Genomic DNA, 21,324 nt, shown 5'->3' with positions numbered 1-21,324 from the left:
GTTAGGGCTAGGGCTAGGGTTAGGGTTAGGGTTAGGGTTAGGGTTAGGGTTAGAGGGTTAGGGTTAGAGGGTTAGGGTCAGGGGTTAGGGTTAAGTTAGGGTTAGGGGTTAGGGTTAGGGTTAGAGGGTTAGGGTCAGGGGTCAGGGTTAGGGTTAGGGTTAGGGGGGTTAGGGTTACAGAGTTAGGGTTAGGGTTACATTTGACATTATCCCAGTTTACTAGTCTAGCGCCGTGCATCATTGTTATGACAGGCTAATACCGATATTCGAAAGCTCGCTGGCAGCAACTGCATTATTTTTAGTTTTGTTTAAATTTTCTGTTTTCTTTTATTTCTCTTTCGTAAAACTCTTCTTTGTCTGAATGTGCTAAGATGTTGACACGCATCTATTCATACAACTTGCACTATGTTCTGGAAAACAAATAAAAAAATATGTTGATTTAAAAAGAAATATGCCGCAGTATGTGTGGATACACGAGGAAACCAAATCATTTTTGAATTTAGTACAGGACAAAGGGATAATATATAATAATAATGAATATATCTGTAGGTCAACATCATATTTACGTTCGTCTCTATAGGCCCTTTCCCACCGCAGGAACTTTTTGCTGAACTTTCTGTATTACCCTGAACTTTCAAAGTTCCTGGTGCGTTTCCACCGAAAATTACCCAGGTAAATAACTTTCCCCCAGCCCCGAATTTACCCCGAAGAAGTTCCTGGTAGAGAGGTAGTACTTTCCAGATTACCAGGAACTTTAAGGGGCGGGGCTGTGTGCTGGAGAACACTGAGTGGTGGTCTACACTAGCAGCATTTCCGCATTCTGTTCACCGCCAATATTTAACTCATTTAATTTCCACAAGGTTAGTATTTTGATAATTCGGAAATTAGACCGAAAGAGAAGCTACAACAAGTGGACGGATGACGAAGAAATTCAGACGGACTTTGAATCGCCGAAACGAAACGAGCCAGTAAAAGCTGTTGGAGCCAAATATAAGACACACGCCTAAAAGAAATACGAGAAAAGCCGAAATCCAGGTTTCGTTGCCTAGATTTCAGATATTTCTACGAATTGCAGCGATCCATCTGCTTCTTCTGTCTTTGGCTTTAGGTAGCCGGTAAAACGATAGCTCCGAGTTTTTGCGTTTTAAACCTATTTGTGCGATCAATGGCACAACAGCTCTTCCCCATTTTTTAGATTGTTCTAAAGTTTTCTCAGTATTCCAGCCAAAGCCGCTACTCATCTCCCTAACCCGTAACCGCGGTGACTTCCGCTAGCGGTGACGTAACACGCATACCCTCTATTCTGAAAATGTAATGAGTACAGATTACAGATATTTGTGCTAAAACATGAGTAAACATGGAAAAAAAAGTCTTAAAACTCACCTGATACCTTAAAAATAATGTACATTTGTGTATGTATTATAGTTTTATTCCCAAGCTCAGCATCACATCTACTAAAAAAAGAAAGATTAAGCAAATTCTCACCAGACTGAATCCACTGGAGATCTGTGTAATTATTTCAAATGGTTGGATTTCCCATGTGAACGTCAGTCTCTCATGTGTAAACCTGCTGTCTGCAGCCGTGCAGGCAAATGAAGTTTGGCAGCAGGAGAATCATCATGTGGATTCCTCTCCAGGAGCTCGCTGCCAGAATGAAGATGATGATGATTAGACCGGTGAGAGAGGTCAGTCCAGTTTTTAATTTTAATCCAAGATCAGAAATGGAGAATTGAGTTAGACAAGTACTAACTGTTTCGTTCTGTTTTTATGCCTGAATTATTCCGTTTCATATCTGGTAATCGTGAACTCTACTGCCTCACCTTTCTGCTTTACCAGATTGTTACAAATTTCATTGTCCTGAAAGCGGACTAGTCTGTCTCCTGCCTAGGGATGGGAATCGTTAAGAATTTAATGATTCCGATTCCATTATCGATATTGCTTATTGATCCGATTCCTTATCGATTCTGTTGTCAATTCTCATTGGGTGAGGGAATAGAAGAGTACAAACGGGTGTGTTTGCATTAACTGTCTTTTATATTTCCATCTCTGCACAGAAAATATAACATATACAGTATGTACACATAATAATAACAGATGACACCGGGCCGGTTCGGGGGCGGGGGGGGGGGGGGGGGCGTACAGTGAAAGTGAAACTAAAGACGCTTTACTAATTCCTCTATTGCCACATTTCTACTATGTGGAACCGGTTCGACTCAGCCCGGCTTGTCTCCCGTTGTTGTGCACCTCATTTCCTTTCCTTTCTTACCTTCGGAAACTTATATTTGAGGAGTTACGACGTTTGTTGCCCGCACTGGAACCGGAACCGGCCCGGCGTTCACTCTGCCGCTACATTCACAAGCACCGCTAAGTAGAGTATCAAATATGTGACATTCCTGTAAATGATTCACATGCTGTGGACAAATGTTTGAAGATATTGGAGGGATTTCACCCTTTTGAAGACATGGAAGCTTTGACAGTGTTCCAAGTAAGTGGACCTGGTGTCGTCTGTTTAGACCGTTTCTGCCTCAACACCGTGTTGGCCACGTTCTGACCAAAACAATGCAGCGTACGTGTGACGTCATCACGCATGCGCAACGAAGGTGGAATTGGTAAGAAGAATCGTTAAGCAGGCAGGCAAGCAATTCCAAGGAATCGAGCTACTGGGATCCGGTTCTCAAAAAGAACCGGTTCTCAATTCCCATCCCTACTCCTGCCCTGTTTGAACTCCTATATCTCCTTCCCTTACCTCATCCACTCCTGTTATTCAGCCTGATTGTTTCCTACTGTTTGGCTTTTGACCCGTTGCCTGATTCACCCGTCTCCCACCTGTTTTCCACCTGCCCCATCAACCCCCACTCCCCTGCTCCTTCCTGGTTCTTCTTCTGCAGATCCATATTCTTGGTTATAAATAAACCCTCTTCGAACTTGTCACCTGTTTGCTAGTTTTCTGTATGAGTCCAAATAGTTTACTCGTTATGTACAAGCGTCTTCATTGGTTTCCTCTGAAAGGACTTTAAAAAAGAATCCAAAACCCTGTAAAACAATTTTGCTGAGATTTTTAATCCCATTCACATTTGTACACGAATCACATTAACACTAAGCTTTTTTGGTTCATGAGCATGTCACACAAAATTCTGATTGATTTTATATAGCGTTGCTGTTGGACGGAAGTCCATTTTTGGTCTTTTTCTTTTTTGGTTATAAAGTGATTCTATTGGTCAGTTTCCTCATTGGCCTTACACTTTTAGAAATATTTAACCAATGACTAGTGTTGAAAAGGGCTTATGACTACATCTCTTAACTCCATTCATTTATTTAGAATATACATCATTTTTCCATTCATTCATTCATTCATTCATTCTCTGAACCTCACTAGGGTCACAGGGGTCACTGGAATCTCAGCTACTTATGGATGAAGGCGGGGTACACCCTGGACATGTCACTAGTTCATCACAGGGCTGATATATAGAGACAAACAATCACTCTCACATTAACCTATCAGTGCATGTCTTTGGATGGTGGGAGGAAGCTGGAGTACCCGAAGAGAACCCACGCAGACACGGGGAGAACGTGCAAACTCCACAGAGAAAGGTCCCACCCCCATCGACTGGTGTTGGAAACGAACCCAGGACCTTCTTGCTGTGAGGCACGAGTCCTATCCACAGTCGTTTTTCTAGTTTCCTGAAAAATAACCATTTTGAACATAAGAGGGTTGCTGTAGATTATTTTTGATGAATCACAATTAAAAATTCATTTTTAATCTATATTAATCGTGTTTCATTCTGCATGAGCAAACAGACTCAAGAAAGAAGGGATTATATATGCACGTAACATCTTGAAACACAACAACTTGAAACAACTGTTCTGTATGTTTTTTTTAATCCTCATATTTCCATCCAGAGGGCCAGTGTGCTGTATAGTGTCTTCCATCTTTATTGGCTTGTTCCGCTGCCGGTCACTACTGGATCAACTGCCCATTTGTTCATGAACAACAGTAACTCTGCTTGGAAAAACTGCCTGAAATGCGTTGGCAGAGACGTTCAGAGTCATTCTGCAGATGAGTTAATTGGGTTAAAATTTTACATCAGATTAATCATAATGGTGGATTAATCTGCCACAGCAGCAAGAAGCAATGAAGCCATTTCTGTGTTTGCTGCTGCTGCGGCCATACTGCGTCTGCGTGAAGTTACAAATTGGCCCAAGTAATGGTTTGGTTTCAGTTGGGTATGTAAACAAACAGCTGGCTTGTAATGGAGTACACTTTGAAGTTGTTCACCATGAGGGAAGTTATTCAGGTGCGTTACCATGGAAAGACTTATGGATTAGTGATCAAGAGTAGGGATGGGAATCGAGAACCGGTTCTTTTTGAGAACCGGTTCCCAGTAGCTCGATTCCTTGGAATTCTTTGCCTGCCTGCTTAACAATTCTGCTTAGCGATTCCGCCTTCGTTGCGCATGCGCAATGATGTCACACGTACGCTGCATTGTTTTGGACAGAACGTAGCCAACATGGTGTTGAGGCAAAAACGGTCTAAAAAGATGACACCAGGTCCACTTACTTGTAACACTTACAAAGCTTCCATGTCTTCAAAAGGGTGGAATCCCTCCAATATCCTCAAACATTTGTCCACAGCATGTGAATCATTTACAGGAATGTCACATATTTGATACGCTACTTAGCGGCACTTGTGAATGTAGCGGCAGAGTGAACGCCAGTTCCGGTTCCGATGTGGGAAACAAACATCGTAACTCCTCAAATACAAGTTTCCGAAGGTAAGAAGGGAAAGGAAATGAGGTGCACAACAACGGGAGACAAGCCGAGCTGAGTCGAACCAGTTCCGCATAGTAGAAATGCGGTAATAGAGGAATTAGTAAAGCGTCTTTAGTTTCACTTTCACTGTACCCCTCGCCCCCCCCCCCCCCCCCCCCATGGGGCCCGGCATCATCTGTTATTATTATTTGTACATACTGTATATGGTATATTTTCTGTGCAGAGATGGAAATATAAAAGACAGTTAATGCAAACACACCTGTTTGTACTCTTCTATTCCTTCACCCAATGAGAATCGATAAGGAATCGGTTTGATAAGCAATATCGATAATGGAATTGGAGTCATTAAATTCTTAACGATTCCCATCCCTAATCAAGAGGCTATCGCTTGGATTTTACAAATTTTAAGAAAAATTAGTGATGAAAGTCATAAGCTGCTTTAATGTAAATGCAATTCGTATCTTTATTGTAAATTCAACAGTGCAATTCTGCCCATTCATTTCCTGAAATGTTAGGGGAAGTTCAGCTTCCCTTACTGTCTCAAAGTAATCACCTCTGGTCAATACTCAGTTCAGTGTTGGGAAGTTGTATTCCAGCGGAGCCAGTTGGACAGCATGCAAACTGCTGCTAGCAACTGATGTCACCTCAGTATAATACATCACCAAAAGTATTATTTCCTCCTACTCAAATCATGGTTTTCATTTTTGGATGAATAGAAGTAGAAACATTACAAAGTATGTCTGTATTTCACCAATGTGAGCTAGAGTTTGCAAAGTGCTTCTAGTACTCCAAAGGGAACAAAAGGCTCCCACAGTGTTAGAATGTCAGAGGTTTGGAAGGAGACCATTTTCAGATAGAAATTTCAATGAAAGCACAAACAGTCCATTGTAAAGCTCCTTTAAGTATCAACAAGCTTTAAACAAAGAACCACAGAAATAGCTCAACGTAGATCCTTTAGTACACACAAGCACTGTAAAATATAATGTGTTGTTTTGACTTAAAAATATGGGTGAAAGGACTGTATTAAATGTTAAATGAACAAATACAAACATACATCATGTTGTCTTTGTCTTTGTTTTTTGGACACAGATTTGTTAGTTAGTTGAACTTTTGGGGTAGTTGTTGATTTTTTTCATTTCTTCCCAAATCACTATCTCTGCCTAAACCAAGACATTACTGGAAATGTAATAATAATAACAATTATAAAATGATGATGATGATGATGATGATTATTACAGTTCAGCTGCAGCAATTTCAGTTCAAAAAATACAAAGTTCATAATCTTTTTTGCTTCCATAATTTCAAACAATGGAAGTTCACACTGATTGAGCACTTTCTTAAAAACTAAATGCGTAATGTGCATTATAATACTCCCAGCTTCAAAGCAAGGCACAAAAGAGTGACAATAAGTTCATGACTGGAAAAAGCACCTGACAGTTGTTTGTGATGCATTTGGACATTACGACACCAAAATGTGTTGAGGCAGGGCTTAACTCCGCCCACTCTCCCAAACTGCCATTGAAGTTGAGTCGACAGAATTTATGAAGTTAGTTAGACAAAGACTTTCAACTTAGTACTTATGACAGCAAGTCAGGTAATTAGTTTTTCTAACACAAAATAATATGTAATAAGTGAATATCTAGTTATAGAAGTACACATAAAATAAGATATTATTGTAATTAATTAATTAGCATGATAAGAATATATTATCACATTTATTGATCATTGTATTTGTAGTAAATATTTAAAGTGCATATAAATATTATAGTTTGTATTAAAAATGGTTGATTATGCAAATCTGATTGTGTGTGAAGTGACTAAAAAAGTTTATGTGAATGATTTGTATGGGTGTTTTGTGTTATTGTAAAAATATACAGAAGAAAAGTGTGCTAACAAAGCAAAGGAAGCAGATTTAATTTAATTATTAGTTTGTAAAAAGGGGTGAGAGTCAATAAATTATCCTTCTTCTCACTCCTTTTCGAGCACAGAAAAATTTTATTTGACCATGTTGTATGGTTCTTTGTTATCTGATGATTCTACAGGGTGTATCAAAAAAAACTATATATTTTGAAAAATTACCTCCAGTTCTGTATTTGATAATTTTTGGAATTTTCTTTTATGGATGTTGGTAGATAGGTGATTGGTGGATATTGGTCCAAATTTACAGACCCAGGTTTTCATGCATGAGTGAGCAGGGGCAAATTGGGCAATCCAAGTTAAAACTGGTTTATGCGAAGTAACGGTGGGATTTAAATCCAATCAAAGGTCATGGGAGGGGACAAAGGGCATCCATCTTGTGTTCCACAAAATTGCCAGGTTACAGCATTAACACGTTGGACACCATGTCCATTTCATTTCTTTACCCATGGCAGCTGTTCCTGCCTTTCAAAGTTAATTCAACTGGTTTAGGCCTGAAAATGTCACTGAGGACAGGCCAAGTTAGGGTTAGGGTTAATGTAACCTAACCCTAACTTGACCAGTTTTAACTTGGATGGCACAATTTGCCCCTGCTCACTCATGCATGAAAACCTGGGTCTGTAAATTTGGACAAATATCCACCAATCCCCAGCATTTCATAATTTCTGGAATTTTCTTTTATGGACGTCGGTAGGTAGGGGATTGGTGGATATTTCTCCAAATTTACAGACCCAGGTTTTCATGCATGAGTGAGCAAGGGCAAATTGTGTAATCCAAGTTAAAACTGGTCGAGTTAGGCTTAAGGTTAGGTTAGGTTAACCCTAACTCTAACTTGTCCTGTCCTCAGTGACATTTTCAGGCTTAAACCAGTTGAAAGGCAGGAACAGCTGCCATGGGTAAAGAAATGAAACTGACATGGTGGCCAAAGTGTTAATGCTGTAACCTGGCAATTTTGTGGAAAGCAAGATGGATGCCCATTGTCCCCTCCCATGACCTTTGATTGGATTTAAATCCCACCATTATTTTGCATAAACCAGTTTTAACTTGGATTGCGCAATTTGCCCCTGCTCACTCATGTATGAAAACTTGGGTCTGTTAATTTGGACCAATATCCTCCAATCCCCTACCTACCAACATCCATAAAAGAAAATTCCAGAAATTATGAAATACTGAAGTGGGGGTAATTTTTCTAAATGTATAGGTTTTTTTTTTTTGATACACCCTGTATGTGCTCAGAATAAAACTACACTAACTAAATATGCCAGTACAATTCTATTCTACAGTGTACATTCATTTACCAGTGACTGCGTAGCCTTTAGTCCTGTCAGCGATCACCCTAATAGTGTTACAAGCCTCGCTAATGTAAAGACAGCTGGCACACACTGTAGCAGCATGTTTCTTTTCCCTCGGGTTGACGTTCAAGGCAGTGTGATCTGGCACATGACTGTTTATATCTCTATACTTACTTCCATGCTAACGTATCCAAAGAGATCCAGGGAGCATTTGGCGTCGAATAAACGAACATGTGCTAGGGCCGACTTCCAGACCTCACACTAGACTCTCACGGCGTTAAGCAGAGGGATTGATTCCAATGCAGATTCATACCGCAATCCCTCAGTGTCTGTATATGGATCTCTGTTCTCTCACCTGTATAATTAAATAAGACTGGCTCCTGTACAGCGATCCCTCTGTGTCTGTAAGCCTTCACGCTTATCTTACGCCTAATGAATGAGTAAATCGGATTGCTTTAGACTAGATCCTTTTATGGTCTCTGTGGTTTTATGATCCCTCACTTTCATTTTTTATGGTGTCTACATGTGTTGTTCTTACATGAGGTGTTTGGACAAGTCCCGTGGGTCAAACTTGAACTGTGGAGTGAACCGCCTTATTAATTACAATTGAGAAACCTGACAGGGGTAATTTTGTCGTTGGCAAAGACAACTGTGGCATCGTGGCATCGATCCAAATGACGGAACGCTATGTGAGATGCTCAGTTTGTGTTGCACTTTGGACCAGAAGTGGCCCTGCAAGAGTTAGTGTCCAAACTAACCCTAAGCCAGTGTTTCTCAAAAAGTGGGGTGGGCCCCCCCGGGGGGGCGCGAAGGCTTGCCAGGGGAGCCATGGGATCATTCCTAGGTGTTTATTTTTTCTTCAGGTTTGAAAATGTAGCTGGTGGAACTAATGTTTTAGCGCTGGAGCACCCTGGACTCATTTCAGGGACGTACAACAAACAAATCTACTGCCATAGTGATCTGTCACTAGACTACACAAAGAGTTTAGGTTTGGAGAGTGGACAAGGACTGGACTGGAAAAGAAAAATGTGCAATGTTTCTGTTTTTGCACAGTTTGTACAGTTTGCGCTTTGATGTTCTCAGATGTGCAATGTAAATGGACTCATTGCAGCCATTGATATTGTTAAAATGTTCATCTTTGTTACCAAAATGTGTTTGCTGTTATAAAAAAAAAGTACCTTATTGTCGTACAGGATGGGGAAGCAAAATTTACAATATTTTGAGGCAGTGATTGAAAGACAGTGTATGACCAATTAGTTTATTGAAAGTCATGAGAATTTATTTGCCACAAGAAAATTTACATAACAGAGAATGTTTTTATTCTATGTGTCCTCCTTCTTTCTCAATAACTGCCTTCACACACTTCCTGAAACTTGCGCAAGTGTTCCTTAAATATTCAGGTGACAACTTCTCCCATTCTTCTTTAACAGTATCTTCCAGACTTTCTCGTAATAGTTTTGCTCATAGTCATTCTCATCTTTCCATTATAAACAGTCTTTATGGACACTCCAACTATTTTTGAAATCTCCTTTGGTGTGACGAGTGCATTCAGCAAATCACACACTCTTTGACGTTTGCTTTCCTGATTACTCATATGGGCAAAAGTTTCTGAAAAGGTATGGATAATAGTGTTAGGTATGATTATGACATCAATATATGTTTGGTTTCAAAACAATTGACATAGTGCCTGCTGAGAAAATACAACTAAATATTCTTTGTAAATTTTGTTTCCCCACCCTGTAGTTGTAAGATAATTACACATTTCCTATTTTTATTTTGAAAAATAATGTCTCAGGGAGCAATCTTTTTGAGTTCATTTGTATTGTTCAATCAAAAATCTACGTTATTTTTAATTTGAACAAACAAATTATTCAAGGAAAAGCAAAATGTATTCTTACGATATTGATGTTTCTTTCAATGAAAGTAATAATTGCACCACAGGTACAATGTTGTTGGGGTTGAGGGGGGCTTGGAGATTTTTCGTGCTCCAAAGGGGGGCCCGACAGAAAAAGATTGAGAACCACTGCCCTAAGCCTAAAAGGGTCTGTTTGGACTGTTTTATTCTTATTTTCAAATCAAATAAAATCAAATTTTGGGTGATTCTCTGAATTCGGTGCCTTTTGTGTCCCACAGGTTCACCTTAAATATTTTCACATACAGTAAACCACAAAATGCATTTTTAAGTCAGAAATGGAAAGGCCCATGTGTCACACAAACATATTGTGAAAATCATGTTTTATTTTTTTTTTTTTTTTTAAATGGATTGCTGAAAGTGTAGAGGTCAGCCAAATATGCATGTCCCGAGTGACTAAAGTTATATTTTTATTGGATTTAAAACCAAGAATAAACAGGTGTATGCCAAAGTTTTTTATATTGATAAAATGACCTGATTTTTTACTCTAACGTACATCAAAGAAATCTGAGAAAAACACACAATTTACTAATAAAATATCACTTTTTAATCGTGTCCCTCAGTTTCGCTCAACCCCATAACAGAACACCAATTCCCCCCTTTTTAAACATAATGGTTCAGTCCAACTTCCTCAGCACCCAGGAAGTGACATCACTCAAGTCTTCTCCAGCTGACACTGTAAAGATAGACAGGTGTTAACATGCTTTCTTTCCCATATTTCATTGTTTTTATTGTCAGACTGGCATTGTCAAGCTCACCCGTTCAACCCTGTTATGTGTATGAATGATATTTAATATTGTTTTGGATAAATCAAATGATAATGTTGGTAAAATACATTATATTCTTGTTTTCCTCGTGCCATGTGGTGTCTCATATCCCAGCTAATGGAGATTTGTGGCTACTTTTAGCTAAAAACATCAACCCCGTAACATTCAACTCCATAACAAAAAATGCTGTTACGGGATTGAATCATCGTTATGGAGTTGAAGGTTGGACTGTTCTTACTCTGTTATGTTAGTTCATGTTCATTATTTTCAGATATGGGAAAGTCCAATGCAGAAAGGCAAAGGGAGTACAGGGCGAGAAGAAATTCAGATCCTGAGAAAAGGGAAGAATATCTCAGGAGGGAGCGTGCACGCTGGAAAAGTTTTATTAGTTCAAGATTTTAGAGAAGTTTGCTGAAGTTTTTGTTTAGAGAATAAAACAATGTACGTTTTTTTTTTTTTTATTCATTCATTAATTCATAATTCAATAAAGTTAATTTTAATTTGCTTAAATGTTGGATTTCATTCAACCCTGTTACAGTCCGTTCAACCCTGTTACATTGTGCTCAACCCTGTTACTTGATACATTTTTATATATTTTTTGATAATAACAATTAATAGAAGATAAATGTTTGTTAAAATGTTAACAGCGCTTAGGGGACAAGTAGAAAATATATGGAAGCCTTACCTAATTTGAAGGTAAAAGTATTTTTTCATGATTTATGAAGACCAATTGTACATCAAATACCATATCGTCATATTCACTCAAATAAAAATTAGTTTGAATAAAATAAAATACACTTACGATGAGTTATTTTACACAAGGGACAGGTGTTCCCCAAGACACAGAAAGAATTAGTTTGAAAATGTTTTAGGATAATATTCACACTGAAGTCCAAATGTCCTGTTATGGGGTTGATTTTAATACACCATATATGACAAACACAATCATAATACTGAATGACATTTAATGCCTAAGGTGGGAAAACATGTTTTCACAGAGGTTCAAATAGTCCTTCACCAAATGCAGTGTTCAAAAACATAGTCATTTATGTTGTTTGTTTTTTTTTTTTCCAGCAACCATAGACCCCAAACGGCACCGAATTCAGAGAATCACCGTTTTACATATAGGGCCAAATCATAATTAAAGTCACCAGACACTCTCATCTTGACTATAAAAAGGTTAGAAAATATGCTGAGTGAGTCCATTTGCCCATTTTTCCAGAGCACTTTTTTCAAATTTTTCTAAATCTAGCAGTCATTTACAATTTATTGCATGTAATAATACTGATAAAACGGCTTCTTCTCCAGCTTCTTTTACAGGCATGAGTGAAATTCCTGTAATAACTCAGTAAAGCCAATAACGAGTAATGTGTCAGGTTTCAGAAACTGGTGGAATTTTTCTAATTACTCGAACAGTAGCTTCTTTTACACAGCACTTCTGTTCGGGGAATATTTCACCTTTATTCTGGAACGACGTCTGTGTAAATGAAATGATGGGATGGATCAGTGTATCTTTTGCTAATTGGATTTTCTTTTCAGAAACAAAAGAAAAAGTAGTTATTAATTGATTTTGGTTTTTAAAAAAGAGAAATTAAAGTTGAATTTCAAGGCGTTTTTCTTTTTCCAGTGTCAAAACAGCTAAACCAAATTTTAAAAATGTTTTTGTTTTTTTAATTTTCTGAGCTTGGATGTTGTCATTTTCAAGGAAAGAGCGCTAATGGCTAGGTCACAAATATTCTTACGAACAGTGGTTTTGTACGAATCTTCCAATTCGTACATAATCTGGACATCGTAGACATGCTCCCTCCATGAATGTCTACGAACTCCAGATTTCATATGACTTAAAAATGAGCATGCAGGCTGTGTACAGTAAACAAACATATCAGTGACAACCATGTGACCAGAAAGATGTCGAACTAGGGAGACGCCAAGATCCACGTGCTGTTGTCACTAAAGCTTGGTTTGAGTTTGAATTAAACTTAAAATCTGCACTGCTAAAGTAAATATCGCTGCACTCTGTTTGTCCTCCACTGTTGTTTTGAGAGCCAACACTGCTATGCTTGGGATATTTCTGACGCGCAAGTTGTATGTCACACCATATGCTGCGTCACTGAACCTTTGATTCCAAAACGTAGGTCCGCCGTGTAAAAGTCCAGTCTGTCTCACCTGTTACTCCTTTGGCTTGGCTGTGGAAATTAATCAATGGTGGCAAAACAGTGGGATCACCATCTCACCTTTTTTCTATATAAAAGTGTCTAGTCTAGTGAAAGAGTTACAGCAATCCAAAGTGCATATGCACAAGGTGTGTCTGTGATGACATGTCAGGCTTTAACCTTGGGGTCGAGATCCCACATGGGGTCACCTGAAATTTCTTCTTGATAGAAATAATAAAAAATACTAATAAACAATATATGGTGAGTTGAGGGAAACAATCCCAATCCATAAAAGACATGACAAACTGTGAAGCTGAAACTGAAGCACTGTGGTACTTTTTATCTTTCAAATGTTCATTGTGGTCGGTTTCAGATGCTGCAGCTCTTTCATAATTCATAGTTTGAGTTAGTGTTTGTTCAGTATTAACCCTTTCATGGATACTGGTCACTACAGTGGACAGCTATTCTACAGCTGTTCAGTTCATTATTTCGTTTTATTCATGGAATTTGTTGTTTTTTGTGTTGTTTTTTTTTTTTTTTTTTAACACATATCTTTATTAAAGTTTTAAGACACTACATATCTTTTCTGACATGAATTGGTAACCTTGTGTAGATCTCCCCTTAGCATAAACCCCCAGAATCACAACCCCCCCCCGCCTCCATAGTTTTCACACAATTTATCAGTAAATACATGTTTCTTTGCTTCAAAAATTAAACGCATGGTGTCCAGCTGATTATTATTATTATTATTATTATTATATTTTATTGTGTTACTTTTTTATTTTTTAATGGGTTTTTTTGTTTTTTGTTTTTATTTATTTTATCTATTTATTTATTTTTTATACGACATTTTTCAATTACATTGTTTTTTTTTTTGTTTTTTTCATGTTTAAAGAGAAATGAAAACACTCAGGTAAAAAATCTTGATTAAGGTTCTCATAATTCATGCATGAAAGGGTTAATTGTCAGCCTTGTCCAAGCTGGACTGACTGTACATATCCTGACCAAGGAAAATAAAATTCTCCCTTTGTGCAGTAATCTACACCTGGCTTTTCTGTCTTCGTCCATAATAATATGCATTATATAGATTAAATGTCAGCTAAAATTAACATTTAATTGCAACATAGAGTAACAAACTATTACATGGTCAAAAACAAATAAATTTTAGCAAAAAAAAAAAAAAAGTCTCCATTTTGAATGTCTGGGGTCGCCAGAAATTTGTGATGTCAAAATGGGGTCAGGAGCCAAAAAAGGTTGGGAACCACTGTTTTAAAGAGTTAAAACTAGTTTCATTCTCAGAAGTAAAACTGCTAAAAAGCTTATGTCAACAAGAAGTTTACTCTGGCTCTCATGACAGGATAGTGCTGTCCTCTCGGTGTACTCACATGTCTGGTGATTACACAGCATGTGACACATCTTAATGCATCATTTTACAGTACATCAATACTAATAAGGGCTCAGTCTGCACTCTCAAACTGTGATGCATTGTGTGTGCTTTCTGCTTTCAGAAGTAGTTAGCATAGATAGCACCTCACGAAAGAGGCGGCAGAGTTTGGACCAAGGCCTGTGCAACGCTCATTACCCCTCACCATTCAACAGACCTGGAAGCTCTGCTGTGTCTGCTGATGTAGCAGCTTTTAATTGGCTCGAGGTTCACTTTTTTTTTTTTTTTTTTACCACTAACACTACAAACACATGAGCAATTATACACATGCACGCACACACTCCAACCACATGTCGAGCACCTGAGGCTCTGCTAAAGGAACTGATGTATAATTAACAATAAATTTAGAATTCCCTAGTGTGTGAAAGTTACGAAAGAGAGAGCAGTATCTGTGTTTCACCGAGGGTTGATGGAAGGAGGGTAAAGGCAAAAGGAAACAGACACATTTAAAGAATCTAGTCTTAAAAATAGGGATGCAAATTATTGATTAATTCATTAATTGTTAGTTGGTTGCCCTTATCGATCGATTAACAATTAATTGATAAGTGGCGATTTTCATGAGAACCTGAATTTATTTTTCAATACGGTCTATAAGAATAAAAGCTAAATATTGATTATACGCTTCATGAAAAAAACATGTCATATTCCTTTATGATTGATTTATTGGACCATTGGATACTAGGCCTGTAACAGTACACGTACCGAACCGAACAGTTTCGGTAAACACCTGTTCAGTTCAGTACACAGCTGTACTGAAACGGCACAGTGTGTTGAGAAAAAGAAAAAGGAACTAAAGACATCGGTCGATGTGGCACTTTAAATCCGTGCAAGTTTCACACGGACATATGGAACTAGCACGCAACGACCCAAAATATGAAATAGCAGCTGATATAAGGTTAAAAAACAACAAATATGATGTGAAACTGGAAGGAAGAGACTGAAGACCCTCCGCCATCATTACAGTCCAGTTTGGAATCACATCAGGTCCCGGTGAAAGACAATAACGAGGAATGAGAAGATAAGACGAACGCTATTTGGCCTCTAGGAACTACGGTAGTTCTAAAACACTTACACTAGCAAATTTGTTCAGCACCAAAAGGAACCAGACTACCATTCTGCTGTTAGAATGCTGGACAAGTGGGAAAAAAAAAAAAAAAGAGTAGTGTGAGATACTCCCTGGTAAAATGTCCAAATAAAAGAGGATACACAAGCAAAGGTGTTAGAAAAATGGGCAATGATGACTGGGAGTACAGTTGGTGTCAGCTGCTGCCTTATTGGTACAGACAGCTGCCTGTCAGCCAGCTGAGCCCATAAAGAAAGAAAAAAATAAAAAAAAATAAAACACTTACACTAGCTCTGTCTGTCTGTCTGTCTCACACACACACACACTGTTCAACATGTAAAGTTTCACTTTCGTTTCACGCCAGCGTTACTTACGTTAGTTATGGATCACATCCCCCCTCGGCTCCGCCCCCCCCCCGGGCAACAAACGTCGTAACTTGTAAGAAGGGAAAGGAAATGAGGTGCATAACAATGGGAGACAAGTGGAGCCGAGTCGAACCAGTTCCACGTAGTAGAAATGCGGCAATAAAGGAATTGGTAATGAGTCTTTAGTTTCACTTTCACTGTACTCCCCCCCCCCCCCCCCCCCCCCCCCCCCATTAACTGGGCCCGGCATCATCTGTTATTGTTATTTGTACATAGTGTATATGTTATATTTTCTGTGCAGAGATGGAAATATAAAAGACAGTTAATGCAAACACACCCGTTTGTACTCTTTATTCCCTCACCCAATGACAATCGATAAGGAATCGGATCAATAAGCAATATCGATAATGGAATCAGAATCGTTAAATTCTTAACGATTCCCATCCCTACATGTAATTATATATTTTCATTAGCATTGGTGGTGAAATCACCTCCCATGATCTCATACTATTTTACTACATCATTTACTGCATCTATTTTTAACTGTATTATTTTGATTGAAGTAAATGTTAAAGGTATAAATATATCAAACCAACAGCAGCTATCCTTTTTTAACTTGATTAAAAAAAAAAAATGCTTGGTTTCATTTCAGTGTGTATTGAATAACACAGTCTCATTCAAAGTGATTCCCCTTCGTCTCAGAATATCAACATTATTGCTTGAACAATAGAAGATTTAAACAGGACATGATGCCAAGAGGCTTTTAAAAGAGCCTAAAAGAATATGTTGTTCCAAAGTGCTGCTAAAATACCGCACGTTGAATTGCAGTTTGAGATTAGCCGCTTAATCTCAGTGTCTACTGCAGCCTCATTAAATGATTAAGCGTTTGAATGACTAGAGGAGATATCATTGCAAATATTCACAGAATCCTTCAGGAACAGTTTCACCTGATTATTAGTCTCAACAAGAACGAGCCAATGAGATGTGTGACCCGATTAGCTTCAAACGCTCAGCTCAGCAGTTCCCAAATGAATGGTATCAGCAAACGCTCAGCTTACAGTATTATCTACGGTGAAGGCAAGCCATGCATGAACTGCACACTTCTGATACAATATCAGTTCTGTAACATTATATGTACAGATATATACACCTCCTCCCTCAGTCAATAGGTGACACTTTGACCTTAAACGCTGTCTTTTTCTCTCTAGCTCAGGGGCGTCAAACTCATTTTAGCTCAAGGGCCACATTCACCCCAATTTGATCTCCAGTGGGCTGGACCAGTAAAATAATAACAGTGAAAAAATTAAAATTACATTATGATCAGGTTTACTTCTACAGAGTTTCCTTAAAAATCTGAATAACATGAACAACTTGAATTGTCTTAAGAAAAACAAGTCCAATTTTAACAATATTCTGCCTCGGTTTATCAGTTCATCATTTACACATGTGCATTACAATCACACAAAACATTTAGTAACAGGCAGAATATTGGTAAAACTGCATTTACTTTTCTTAAGACATTTCCGTTTGTTCATATTTGTTCAGGTTATTCACATTTTTTTGTAAAAGCATAGTTTGGTAATGTGAACATTTTCATGTAATTTTACTTTTTTACACCAAAAAAACAAAGAGAAAATTTGAGGTTGTCATTATTTATAGGTTATTGTGATAATATTTTACTGGTCTGACCCACTTGAAATCTAATTGGACTGTATGTGTCTGTATGCGGAACCTGAATTAAAATGATTTTGGCACCAATGATTGTTAATATCTTCAGGGTAATTTTCGCATTTCATAAATTCATCCCGCAGGCCAGATTGGACCCTTTGGCGGGCCGGATTTGGCCCCCGGGCCACATGTTTGACACCCCTGCTCTAGCTGTAATCACTGCAAGACTACTGACTGTTTGAGTGGTAGAGATCTCCCACCACCGCAACAAGAAAGGAAAAACTGAGTGGTCACACTTTCTGGAGGTGCCAAACTGTGCTACTTACTTTTCTGTGAGTGTGTCATAGAAGAATAAGTCTTTGCTCAGTTGGAGGGGAAATGTATGACCACATGGGAAGTATAACACAGTATCTCTGTGTGTGTCTGTGTGAGTGCAACATCTCCTGTGGATTGCCACCCCAGGCAGCCTCTAACTAAACTCCTGCCTTTTTTGTTTTTTTCTCCTCATCCTGAGCTACACGCACAAGAATCACAAGCTCAGACCATTCTTAAATCTAAAAAATATACTTGAGTGTGCTCCTGTGCTTATTCTAATACATAGCATCTTCTTAACACTCAAAATGCCACGAGTTTAAGGATGGGAATCGTTAAGAATTTAACGATTCCGATTCCATTATCGATATTGCTTATCGATCCGATTCCTTATCGATTCTCATTGAGTGAGGGAATAAAAGAGTACAAACGGGTGTGTCTGCATTAACTGTCTTTTATATTTCCATCTCTGCACAGAAAATATAACATATACAGTATGTACAAATAATAGAAACAGATGACGCTGGCCTGATTCGGGGGGTTGTGCAGTGAAAGTGAAACTAAAGACGCTTTACTAATTCCTCTATTGCTGCATTCTACTACGTGGAACCAGTTCGGCTCGGCTCGGCTTGTCTCCTGTTGTTGTGCACCTCATTTCCTTTCCCTTCTTACCTTCGGAAACTTGTATTTGAGGAGTTATGACGTTTGTTGCCCACACTGGAACCACCCCGGCGTTCACTCTGCCGCTACATTCACAAGCACCACTGAGTATCAAATATGTGACATTCCTGTAAATGATTCACATGCTGTGGACAAATGTTTGAGGATATTGGAGGGATTCCACCCTTTTGAAGACATGGAAGCTTTGACAGTGTTCCAAGTAAGTGGACCTGGTGTCGTCTTTTTAGACCATTTCTGCCTCATCGCCATGTTGGCTACATTCTGACCAAAACAATGCAGCGTATGTGTGACGTTATCGCGCATGCACAACGAAGGTGGAATCGATAAGCAGAATCGTAAATCAGGCAGGCAAACAATTCCAAGGAATTTAGCTACTGGGAATTGGTTCTCAATAAAGAACCGGTTCTCGATTCCCATCCCTACACGAGTTGATATAACTGATTAGCATTATGATTAACTAGTGCTATCAAACGATTAAAAGATTTAATCAGATTAATCACAGAGTTGTTTTGGTTTAATTTTGATTAATCATGATTAAATATCATTCATTTTTAATCTATATTAATCGCGTTTCATTTTGCATGAACAGACTCAAGAATGAAGGGAATATACATGCACTTAACGTGTTTGTTGCTAGCTGGGTGATGTGTTAGCCAAAGTGCGAGCAGAATCCCCAACTAACATATGCTTTGCGTTAATGTGGTATTTGAAGCTGGAAGTGCTTCGGTGGAAAAAAAACTCCTTCCTGAAGACTGTGTATAATACTTTAACCCAATCTCAATTCACCCCCTTAGCCCTCCCCCGTACCCCTCCCCCTTAGCCCTTGCACTTGGCACTACCCCTTGAAACAGAGCTGCAAGGGGTAGGGGTTGAAACACTCCCCTATGAGCAGTCATCGATGCTGCCAATAACAGATGCAACAACTGTGTTTCCAAAAGTATTCATCATGCCGTCAGTAGCTGTTATGGTTAGTTTATGTTTACTGTTTATCCTAATGCAAGTTTGGTTGGTTCATACTGCCCTCTTGTGGTGGAAGTTGTATATGGTTTACTGTGAAAACCGTCATGAAGAGCAGCCGTCTGTGTCGTCTTGGCCCACATAAGGCTGTAAGTTATGTAGATTTACAAATAGTGATAGGATATTGATCTGTAAGTTAGATGTAAATGGGTTTGTTGTAAATTTTGAGAATGAAAATGTATTTCTAAGTGAAATGTTAGAATGTTAGAATACGGCAGCGGTGCCAGCATACAGGCTAGCATACAGCTGCAGGTTAGTATATGGCAGCGGTTAGCATTAAGCTAGCGGACTTTTCATATGCTGATTAGGCAATTCGGACTGCTTCATTTACAAGTTAATTCAAAGTACAAGCAATTTAAATACCAATTAACACTAACGTTTTGTAAAGTTTCTCATTAAGGCAGTAAACTACTGTTAGTTCAGTGTAAAGAGGATATGAACTGATTGCTGTATTCTGTCTGTGTGTTACAGTTTTACATAAAAGATGATGAGTAAAAGTGTCAGTCAAACGAAGACTTGTCTGTTCACTGTCTGTCATAGCTAGATAGCTATACGTCTAGTGAGGACAGAACAGTAGCTTTAAACATCTCTGTTCCATGGGCTTTGGTCGTCTTTTTATGGCTATCAACTATAAACTGCAGAAATGCGATTTATAACAAATAGCATTTAATGGTCGGTCAAATGATGAAGTTGTTTAGGAAGAAAATACGTACTTTGTGTGATTCTTTCATCACACTGCTGCACTTTTTGGCTGTGTTTACCTCCATTTTGCCAATGATTCCAACAGAATTATGGGAAATTTCTCCTACCCCTCTGTTCGTAGTGTGGTCCTGAAATATCTTTCTTCATTAGCCCTTCCCCTCCATCTAATTGAGAATCAGGACAACACTACCCCTTCACATGTACTTGCAAAACCGAGGGGTAGGGTTAAGGGGGAGGGGCCAAGGGGTGAATTGGGATTCAGCCTTTATGTTGATCACTTGTTCTGTCTTGTTTTTTTAGTCCCGATATTTCCATCCAGAGGGCCAACGTGCTGTTTAATGTCTTCCGTCTTTATGGGTTGGTTCTGCTGCCTGTCACTACCGGATCAACTGTCCATTTGTGCATGTGCGACGCTAACTCTACTTGGACAAACTGCCCCAAATGCATTAGCAGAGAAGTTCAGTTATTCTGGGAAACTGTGTTAAAATTTTTAATCAGATTAATCATGATGGTAGATTAATCCGCATTGGCGCGTTAATTTTGATTAACATTATGATCACCAGGAGGTAAATTGGTACTGATAATGAATGTGACACCTTGGTGTCACGGTTAGCACTGTCACATTGCAGCAAGAAGGTCCTGGGTTTGATTCCAACACCAGCCGATTGGTGGGGGGGGGGCTTTCTTTCTGGAGTTTGCATGTTTACGTGGGTTCTCTCTGGGTACTCTGGCTTCCTCCCACCATCCAAGACACCATTTTAATGAGAAAATCTACATTATTACCAAGGTTATTATCGTTAATGAAAACTAACAAAATGACAAAAACTAGAATTGAAAAAACATTTTTAACTGAAATAAATAAAAACTATAATTAAAAGAAAAAACGATAACTAACTGAAACTGTATTGTGTGCTTACAAAACTCGGTAAAAATCGGTATTCCTGGAGACCATCTCCATTACAAGATACCACCGACTTTACAGTACCTGGTCATCATAGTGATGCGGCGCATTACTTCTGTGTCGTCTGTTCAGAGAGTTGCTGATAAACTCGCTCGCTGCGTGTTGTCTCGACTGAATTTTTACGTTGTCCACCAAAGACTGACTCTCCTCGACCGACCATGGTGTAGTTTTTGTGCTGTTATCATGTGGATTAATGTACCGCCATATTTACTGTCCACTTCCGCATCTGTTTTTTGTAATGCGGTCACAGAGAAAACTGTCTGACCAATCAGTGGTCTGCAGTGTTTACAAGTCATGTTT

The sequence above is a fragment of the Sphaeramia orbicularis genome, chromosome 10 (genome assembly GCF_902148855.1).
Source record: "Sphaeramia orbicularis chromosome 10, fSphaOr1.1, whole genome shotgun sequence".
NCBI lineage: Eukaryota > Metazoa > Chordata > Actinopteri > Kurtiformes > Apogonidae > Sphaeramia > Sphaeramia orbicularis.
Note: the sequence above shows the minus strand (reverse complement) of the source record.